The 9,840-nt window shown below is 56.5% G+C and overlaps 1 long non-coding RNA gene across 1 annotated transcript; it reads left to right on the top strand.

Annotated features, from left to right (window-relative positions):
- The first annotated feature begins 1,897 nt into the window (after positions 1-1,897).
- LOC141951825 (uncharacterized) lies at positions 1,898-6,453 on the top strand. The gene is made up of 3 exons (XR_012631459.1): positions 1,898-2,100; positions 2,644-2,765; positions 5,474-6,453. It is a non-coding gene; the product is annotated as an uncharacterized LOC141951825 (long non-coding RNA).
- The last annotated feature ends 3,387 nt before the right edge of the window (positions 6,454-9,840 follow it).

Genomic DNA, 9,840 nt, shown 5'->3' with positions numbered 1-9,840 from the left:
ACAGTGCGGATGCCTGGGCTGGGTGTGGCGAGCCCACCAGGGCTGACCCTGCTGCCTGGTAGCAGGAGGCGATGGGGGAGCACGGGGCTGCCACTGCAAGCTCACCTGCTGCCCGAAACCTCAGCTCCGGCATCTGCCCAGGTGCCCCCGTGGGCGATTCCCACCACTGCGCCCCGAGGAGGAGGGAAGGGAGGAAGACGAGTCGATACACAGAGAACAGACCTGAAAATGGAACAACCCAACTAAGAAAACTCTCTACTTCTTCTGCATCACATTTCAGCCTTGTCAGACTTCAGTGTTTCTGTCCAGCCCAGGGTTAGCTGTGCCCATGGGTGGCCATGCTGATGGTTAGCCATTGATGATGGTTAGCCATTGATGATGGTTAGCCATGCCGATGATGCTGCTGGCAGCGGACCCAGAGGCAGAAGCCCTGGGTCATGCCCACGTGCCCTCCCCGTGCCATGGCCACAAGCCACTCACCACGGCAATCCCTGACAAAGGTTCTGCCCTGACCCTCCCGCCCTTCCTCACGCACACCAGAGTTTCATCCAGATCAGGGCTGTGGTTTGGGCCAGGTAATTGCTCAGCACAGGGGACACTTTCCTGGTGCTGGACCCAGACAGCCTGGCTGGTGGGGGCGGTTTGGTCTGCGCGCAGCTGGCCCGTGGGAATTTTGTGAGCTTGGACCAACTGCCCCAAATTCCCATGCAGGGAAGAGAGAAAAGGACAAACACTGATGAAAGGTAAATGCTTTGTCTTTGCTCTCCTTCTGCTTCTTGATTAGTTTACCATTTCAAAAGGAAATTTTGCTGTTTCCAGTGATTTTATACTGTTAAAAAGAAGGCAAAAAAAGGCCCAGAGTCTAATCCAGACGTGTACTTAGCTGATTTGTTCCCAAACAGTTATGCTTTGAACTGATCAGAGTAAATGCTATCCTGTCTTGTAATCTCCAAGTGGATTTGGGTGTGTTGCATTGTGGGTGAGGTGGATTCACATCCCTTCTGTTACTCCTTACAATAAAAAGGATTTTTCTTCATCTGCATTCAGCACGGGATTTGGTTTCTTTCCAAACTGCCGAAGGATTTTTGCATTTGCAAGGGTTTTGTTATTTATCTCTCCTATCACCTACAGGAGTAACTCACATGCAAAGAATATTTAATAGATGAGTCTGATGGAAAGGTGGGGAACCATGACAAGCTGCAGCCCCAGAGCTGAGCCTAAGCCCTGCCCAGCCCTGACAGACCTGTGCCTCTCTCGCAATTTAAAGTAGCTACAGAAATGTGGTCAATGTGAGAAATAAATATTCCCCTCATTTGTATTTATGCAGATTTATTCTGCCCTTGTCCCTGAGCTGCTGGTTCTTTTATTCTCTATTCTTGCTCTCTGCTTGTTGCCAGCGAGCTGGGAGCTGTTTGACATGAACAAACACATCCCTGGGGCCCCGCTGGGGCAGCCCCCCCTGGACTGAGGCCGGGACCCGCAGGACCCCGGGACTGAGCAGGCAGCGACGGCCAGCGAATTTTTGGGTGCAGGAGGAGCTCGCTCCCGGCCACGGTGGCTTGTTGGCTGTTCCCCACATCGAAACACATCCCGGGGGTGGCTGTGCCACAGCCCCCGCGCAGAACAGCTGCACGGCGAGAGCCGCCTCGGACAGTGCCGGACCCCCGAGCCCAGCAGCCTCCATCGCCGCCAGCACGGCACCGTGTGCGCCAGCCGCTTCCCAGCGCCCGCGTTGGCTCTGCTGGGACGCACCAACACCCTCCTCTGCCTCCGCCCTTCCCGGGTCCCTCTGCCCAGGGCCCCAGAGCCCCCGTGCCCAGGGCCAGGGCTCCTGCTCCCGTCTCGGTGACTTGCTTCTCACATTTATGCTCAACTTTTTGCAGCTGGTGACGTGGCCGCCGGCAGCATTCTGCAGCGTGTGTGCTGCCCCACCACAACCTGCCCCAGCCCCGGCGGCCGGTATCGAAGAAAAGAAAAGAAAAAGAAAAGGTGAAGAAAAGAGGAGAGCTGAAGACGTTGGGAAGTGGGAGGTGGTGGGTGCCAGCAGCTGGGAGCCACAAAGAGCAGCACATGTCGCCGGGAGCGCAGCGCCAGCTCAAGGTGAGCATTTCCAGTGCAGACCCCAGCCCACGCCACCGCCCCCCCCACCGGGACCCTGCGCTGCCTCCTTGTCCCCAAAGCACCCTGTAGCTGGCTCTAGTGAAACTTCACATCTGACCTGGTTTTGACAGAAAGTGGGTTTTTTTGTATGAAGTTGGCTCTGTGCAGAAGCCAGAGCTCCGCCAGGCAGCAGTGGCTCTGGGGAGGAAAGGCTCAGCTGGAGGAGTGAAGATCTCCTGTGTAGCTGATTCAAAAATCAAGTACTTCAGCTCAAATTCCCCATAGAATTATTTGATTTGTGAGCAAAAGCTCTCAGTTTTCTTTTTTGTGAAAGACCAAAATTTTCACTGGGGAAAGACCGTTTTCCTGTAGCCTAACCTATAGCTCCTGTACGCTGTGGCTGAGCATTCAGGAGTCTAAATGTTCCTCTAAACACCTCGGAGTTTCCCGCTGCCCTTTTCACAAGTCAGTGGGGTGACTGAGGTGCCCCAAATGTCTTGGGGGGCCCCAGCCTCTCCTCCTGCCCCTGCTCCTTTTATCCAGCTGCAGCAGCCTGCGAGTGAGCGATGCCCTGAGCGGGGGGCAGGAGGCCACCCCCACCCCGCCAGTTAAACACAGAAGTACCGACACCTTCAAGCTGTGGTGACCAGGACATCCCTCCTGCGGTGAGCACCGTCATGCCGGGGGCTCGGGGACATCAGGCTTGATGCCAATGAGCTGCTGCGTGTGCTCAGCGAGCGGGCGGGCTGCGGGGGGACAGCAGGGAGGGTGGCATCACCTTGGCCGACGCTGTCTAACGCAGCACCTCGCTGGGCATGTCGGGTTTCCAAGCGCTAAGGAAACAGATAGAAGGTGCCAATTCCGCGGCTCACTGGCTGTGAATAATTGCAGAGACAGGTGTAAAGGTTTCCTCGGTAATCCTAGAACCAAAACTCCAGAAAGCAAATCCTTCCAGCCGGCGCGGTGCCATGGGGGTGGCTCCCACCAATGCTCCCGCAGAGCGAGGGGTGGCCGTTGGCCACCACAAGCCTCGTGGAGCCGGCGGCTCCGGTTTGACACCCCAATATTGATGTAAAATGGTGCTGCAGGGGCCATCTCTGCCGCTGGCACCGCCTGGCCCCGGTGTGCGACTTGGGGTCAGTTCAGACCCCTGCGAGCCCCATTTACAAGGTCACCAACGTGGGTTTGTGCTGGATTTCCCCAGCTGGCGCCCAGGGGTGCCATGGAAGGGTGGGGGGCACCCAGAGGCCCCTCTCACCCCACCCATTCCCCCCGCAGTGGCTGGGACACAGGGCCTGTCCCTCGTGGTGGCTGCTGGCAGGGAGGGACGTTGGGCGGACGCCGGGCAGAGCCCCTTGGCCTTCACAGGGTTTGCTCGGAGAATGCGCCAGCCCGCTCTCATCCAGCTTCTGTTTGCAAAACAGAAAAACACGAGGTCTGGGACGGCCGGGTGAGGGTTTACTTTGGCCCACATAAATGCAAAACCCTGACGGCAAACAGTGCCTCAGCTTTTACAGTGGCTCTGCTTCCCGCTCCCGTCAGGTGCGTTGTTACAGGGGAGCGCCCAGCCCTGCCTGGGGACAGCAGGACCGGGAATCTCCCAGCTTCTCCACCGAACGAGGGGTGGGAAGAGCCCAGGGAGGATGGTGACAAGGGGCAGGGCGAGCGCCTGGCGAGGGCGAGCGGTGGGAGGACGAGCACTGAGGATGCCGGAGCTCGGTTTGTCCCCCCGGCCCCGGAGCATCGTCCTGCTGCCCGGAGGATGCCGGGTCTCTGCCGGCCGGTGCCGTTGCTTCTGTGCTTTCTTCTGAGCATGGGATGGGGAAAGTTTTCTCACCAACAGTAAAAGGGCTTTTCAAAATGGAGTTTTGATCAAGAAATCATGGGAAGAATCTTTTTTTTAAAATATCAGAGTGTTTCAATTTTTTTAAGGAGAAACTGTTTTTTTAAGTGCCTACTGTTTTGTTCTGACAGCTTCAAAGAAAGCCTCCCACTATTCTTTTTCAAACTTGCTGTAATTAAGTAACAGAAGGACAACATTTTAAAAAGAAAGAAGAAACAGGTTAAAAGAGGAGGCTAAATAACCCAAAGAGAACAGAACATCTTGTTTAGGCTTAAAATCCCTGTATCAGCCCGACCAAAAGTGAATCTTGTTTTTGTTTCTGCGCTTCAGCCATTACCCTTGGTATCGTCATGGATGCAGAAAGGGGAGGAGGACAATTCTGTCTGGCTTTTCATTTCCACAGCAGTGCGCTGAATATTAATCAGCCTAAACCCAGTGCTGTAGGCACTGCTGCAAATTACCCGTTCTGCAGTTGGTTGTAGTTTGCTGTGTAATTTTTGCATGTGAGCCAACAGCAGGGCCTGGGCCAGCTGATCCCCCCCCCGTGACCCGACCTTGCAGATAGCAGCCACACCACGAGCAGGAGCGTCCCCGGAGCACCCTGATAGCTCTATTAGAAACGCCACTGTGCATCAGGCTGGTGTCATACCAGGGTTTCCTTTCAAGTTATCAGGCACCTTTCCCCTACTCGTTAATGTGAGCAGTGTATGAAGGGAAATGAGGTTCATTCCTGCATTAATCCTCTCCCCACGTGGCCGACCCAGCCCCCCCGCCTCGCCCCACGCGAGCGAATGAAGCCCAGGGAATGCCTTTTCCTGGTCTTAAGGAGACTTAGGGTGTTTCCAACACCGATGGGCTTTGCTTTTGACACCGCTGAAGGTACAATGAGAAAATCCCTGAAGCTGAAAGCATCGGCCGGGCTGGCACGGCCTGTCCCCGTGCTCCCAGCAGCAGCTCCCACCAGCCCGGCTGCTTGGACCCAGCGGGAACAGAGACCCTGGTCATGGGCCCCTTTGAAATAGTGTGAAATGATTCCCTTTCACTTCCAATTTCCTAGAGGAAGTTCTGCTAACGGGCACAGGAAGCCCCGCACCATCCTGCTGCAGCTGGAACATTACAAGAGCCCCCCCGCCAGGCTCCTGCTGCGGGGGGGCCACCAGCTCTGGCCATGCCACGATCTCCCCTCCGCGGGTCAGCGGCCGACGGCGGCTCGGCCAAATCACCACGTGCAGGGCTGCGCTTCCACTGGCTGTCGGCTTTTCCCGAGTTTCCCCGCTAGCAGTGATAGATGCAGTGAGAAAGAGCAGCTGGTACTTCCCACCCAACAAACTTTTGGGGGGCAGAAGGGGCCGGGGGGGTCCCTGCGACAGGGGAGGCTTCGCACGGGGCAGCCGTGCTGCCGGGGTCCGTCCCTCTGCACGCAGCGCACAGCTCCCCGCCGAGGGCGGCTTTACTCTCTGAAATTCTGACATTTTAGGCAAAATGCTGGTTTGAATCCTACTCTGTTGTTTGATCCTGTGAATTCTCCAGGTAAAACATCAACGTTCCTGTTAATCTCCAGGCTGACCATGGACCATGAGCAGACGCCCAGCTCAGCAGCGTTCCCAGGGTTGGCGGCTGCTCCAGTTCCCCCCGCATCCTGGAGCCACCCTGCCCGGTCCTGCCCCACGGAAAATCAGAGCTGAGAGGTGCCTCTAGCCCTGGGGCTACTGGCCAAGGGCTGGAGCTGCTGCTCGGGTGCAGGATCGGGCACACGGGGAGCCAGGGTGAGGGAGCCTGCGGGTGGGGGCACAAAAAGTCTTTCTTTTTCCCAGAGTCTGATACAGCTGTTCGAACGCACTGCACCACCTCATGGGAGGAATTTTAATTCCTCTATTGACTCATGCTCCTGAGAGCACCCGGCGTGGCAGCGCTCAGATGGGGTTAGAGGGATGCAGAGAGATGGAGCAGGGGAGCCCATGGCCGTCCCCGCCAGCCCATCGCCCGCCCTTCGCCCTTCCCTGCGCTCGCCGGCGGGCACTCGGCTGCTCCACGCGCGCCTGTGCCCGGCGTCTGACCACTCTCACGTCCCTGATCTGTCTCTGAGTATTAAATAATGCAGGCAGCAGGGGAAAAAGGTACTTGAAAAATATCTGGAAGATATAGAGCCATTAATGAAAAACATCAGAAAATAGATATCAAGTAATGACACCACGACAAAGGCTTATTAATAGGAAAGTCTAAAGATAAAACTAATTTAAACCTGATGAGACAGGACATATCATCTTCAGGAGAACGAGAAGTCAATAGTTAGCTGTCAGTAAAGGAAATAAATTGCTCACAAGGGAGGAAGAAAAGCCACAGGACTCCCAAGCCCCAGAGAACAGCAGCTACTGTGACAGACTTGTAAGCTACACACTGAATCCACAAACCCCTGACAAACCGGAGCTGCCATTCACCGTCAGCGCCGCTGCCGGTGGCATTCAGCTCGCAGCCGCTCCAGGAGGGCGCGTTGCTCCGCGGAGGGGCTGGCAGCGACGGGAGCGGGCAGCGGAGCAGCTGGGGCTGGCCTGGGGGGGACACCAGTGGGGGACACCAGTGGGGGACGCGGGCAGGGCCTGGCAGCTGCCTGCTGCTGCCGTGGGGAGCCTGTTGTGTTTCCAGCACGGCAGAGTCCGCCAGCGGCAGTGGAGGAGCCTCTAGGAGCAGGTGCCACCTTCCTGCTGGAACTCGACCGCAGCCAGTCCCGGAAAGAAGTGAACTAAAGAGATAACTAACTTTAGAAATGGAAAACATTTTTAAAAGTTCTTTATATTGCATTAAATTCCAAAGCTTTATGCAAAGAGCTAACTTCAGCAATGGTGATGAAAAGCCACCGAAGGAAACCTCCACGGAGCCCCAGCCCGCAGCACGACTGGCGGAGGGAGGAGGAGGCCGGGGGGAGAAGGGCTGGCGAGCGCTCGCAGCCTGTCTGCTCAAGTGAAAACCCAGGAGAAAAGGAAAGGAAAGCGTTTCACCCCCGGCACAGGCCAGCAGGCTGCTCGGCGCATCGCTCAGAGGCAATGCCTCTCGTCACCTGCCACCGCTCCAGCAAGCGCAGGTCTTGGGCTGACCTACAGCAAACTGTGCTTACAAGCTGCCGTCAGGGACAGCGTCAGTCTGTGCCTCCGGCTTCGCTGATGTGTGGAGGGAAAACAGATTGCAGAGCCCTGGGGGATCTGGGGAAGGACGTGACAGGCCACAGCCAGTTCTGGCACTGGGAAAACCCCCACTGCTCTGCCCTAGCTGCTTAGAGAGTCTTGGAGAAGGGAGCAAGGCTGGGGAGGGGAGTGTGGGCAACGATGGGCATCTCTTGAGATTGTCCTTAGGCCAATAAAGGGCGAGGACGAGCAGATGAACACTGGCTCAGAGCGCCCGCTGCCGTCTGTCCCTCCTCTCCGCCCCACGGCCAAGACCTGAGGACAAACAGGTTCGCTCTCCAGGGCTGTGCGATGGGGGTCCAGAGAACAAATGGGCTCTTGTTCTCTCTGACAACGACCTTTGTACCACGTGAAGTTATTTGCGTGTTCGTGGTGATGTTCAGCCTCACTCAACACGCTCCGCAGGCAGAAAAGGGAAGCGTGCAGGTTGCGTGTTGTGAAATCCCGGTGTCGGGAGGTGCCTCAGGGCACGGCTGGTGCTTGAAAGTAAATGTCAGCCCAGCACGTTAGGTCTGTGCTCAGAAAACTGATCTGCCAAATGCCTCATTAGGTGTTTGCCCATGGGTTTAACTGGGGCACGACTGGCTGGAGGGAGGCAAATAAAGGTTTGTGTGTTCTCCAGAGGGACCTTGGGACAGTTTCCTGGGAAGGAGGGAGCTGTTGGAGAGGCGAGGCCGGGCAGGGCTCTGCTCACCCCCAAAATGCCTGGCTGAGCCCTCCCGATGCCGGTGCCATCACAGCCCGGCACGTCCTCTGGCACAGCTCAGCCCATCGGGCACGGGAGGTGGAACACGGCCTAAATCCTGACGCTTCACAGTGGTGGGACAGGCCGGGGGGATTAACGTGTCTCCTGGCTCATGCGAGAGGCCATGGGACAGGGCAGAGCGCTGGCGCTGCGATTACTGGTGTTGGGAGTTGTTGTGTGACACCGAGATCTGCCTAACACTTGCCTACAAGCTGGGCCCCATCCTGTGGTAAATCAGGAGGGACGTGAGGGAGCCAGGGAGGTGGGAAGGGGAACGAGTCCCCAGAGCTGCTTTTCTCTGGCAGCGCCCAGGGTCTGACCCAAGGAAGATTCCCGAGTCATCCCTAAACCAAAATACCACCCAGCATCCAAGCGCAGTGCTCCGCCCGAGGAGCGTCTCCTGCTGTGCCCCGAAGCAAGCGGAGCCTGGCAGGGCCTGACTGTGGCTCTTTTCCAGCAGAACAAGACCAGGATCCAGGTTTGAAGCTGTAACAGGGCTGCTGCCTCCTGCAGCCCCTCAGGAACACACCAGAGCTTGTTCCCAGAGTTTGGGATGCTGGAGGCAAGGACTGAGCTTCGTTACAAAATGGATCTTATGAGGACACTTACAAAATTGGTTGAAATTAAGGCTTTTAAACCCTGTGCTCTGACAATAAACACCTAGCAGGCCTCTTTGCCGGTACCAAATCCCGGACAGTCACGTCCCTACTAAGCCTGGGTGCTGGTTCCTGGCTCTGCGCTCTCTGCAGAGCAGATACAGCGTGTTTACAGCACCCGGTATTGTGGTCTGGAGCCACAGCTCCTACAGCAGCAATTCCCGCTAAACCAATCCCTTCCATCACCGAGGTCTGCCGAAATGCCCCAGCACTTCAGCTGCCAGTCGCAGAAGGCAGAGGTATAAATCAGCGTGAGAGATTTAAAGTCCTGTGGAGTTCAGGACTCTCGTCCCTGCTCCGGCTGGGAGAATAAACAAGAACAAACACGAGGCAGAATGAAGGCGAGGCACAAGTTCAGCCTTCCCAACAGCCAAACTCGGGGAGCAAATCTTCCGACAAGCGATACAGAAGTCGCACCCCACCTCTAGCCCCCAAGAAAAAAGCCATTCCTGCTTTCAGGCAGAGCCAAACGACTAACTCAGCCTCCAAGGTCACTGTAAGCGCTTCCTAATGGACGCTGCGCTGCCTTAAAACCTCAGCCTTCATTCCCGAGGCCTATAAAAACTAAGGAGGCGAGGCAAATGGTGAGCGCTACAGCTCCCCGGGGAGTCTGTGCAGCCAGCGTTATCACCTTCTCATCAAAATGTAAAACCCAGCTCTCCTCCTCATTAGTCTCCTGCTCTTAAAATAATGATTGTAAAATGCCGACAGCTGGCCTCAAAGCTGGCTGGAGCTGGGAGGGCACACTGCTCCCCAGGGTGGGGGCTTGGGGGGAGAGGGTCAAAATGAGCAGCGACAGGGGGGTGTCAGCCCTTTTTAGGGGCGCTGGATCGGGCCACGCTTTCAAGGGGGGAAAAGCAGCTGAAAGATGCTGCAGGGGGGTTCAAACCGGGCCACCCACCCCCCTGCTTTAATTAGCACACGGTGGCTTCGGCGCCCGTTGCTTCGGAGGGACCCTGCTCGTGCACCCCCCTGCCTCCTTTGGCTTTTCAAACCAAGCAGCTTCTGCCTCGTCCCTAAAAGCCCACGGGCCCAGGGCTGACCCACGCCAGGCAGCCAAGGTCGGGGACGTGGGGTGTGAATTCCAGCCCCCGACACTTTCCCCTCAGGAGGGGGCAGAGCAGAACGGCACCGCACGGGTCTTGGTCCCTCAGCACCAACAGTGACCAGGTGGATTCACTTCCATGAGGAGAGAATCAGCTCTGAGATAATGAGCAAAATGGATTTGTTTCTTAAACTGAGGTCTAATGAATATTCAGTGAGCCATGCTGCTTTCAGAGAGATACAATTATATCCCAGAAAGAGCTGAGAGAAGGC

This window comes from Strix uralensis, chromosome 18 (genome assembly GCF_047716275.1).
Source record: "Strix uralensis isolate ZFMK-TIS-50842 chromosome 18, bStrUra1, whole genome shotgun sequence".
Taxonomy (NCBI): Eukaryota; Metazoa; Chordata; class Aves; order Strigiformes; family Strigidae; genus Strix; species Strix uralensis.
The sequence above is the reverse complement of the archived record's forward strand: the minus strand, read 5'-3'. Positions and strand labels throughout refer to the sequence as shown.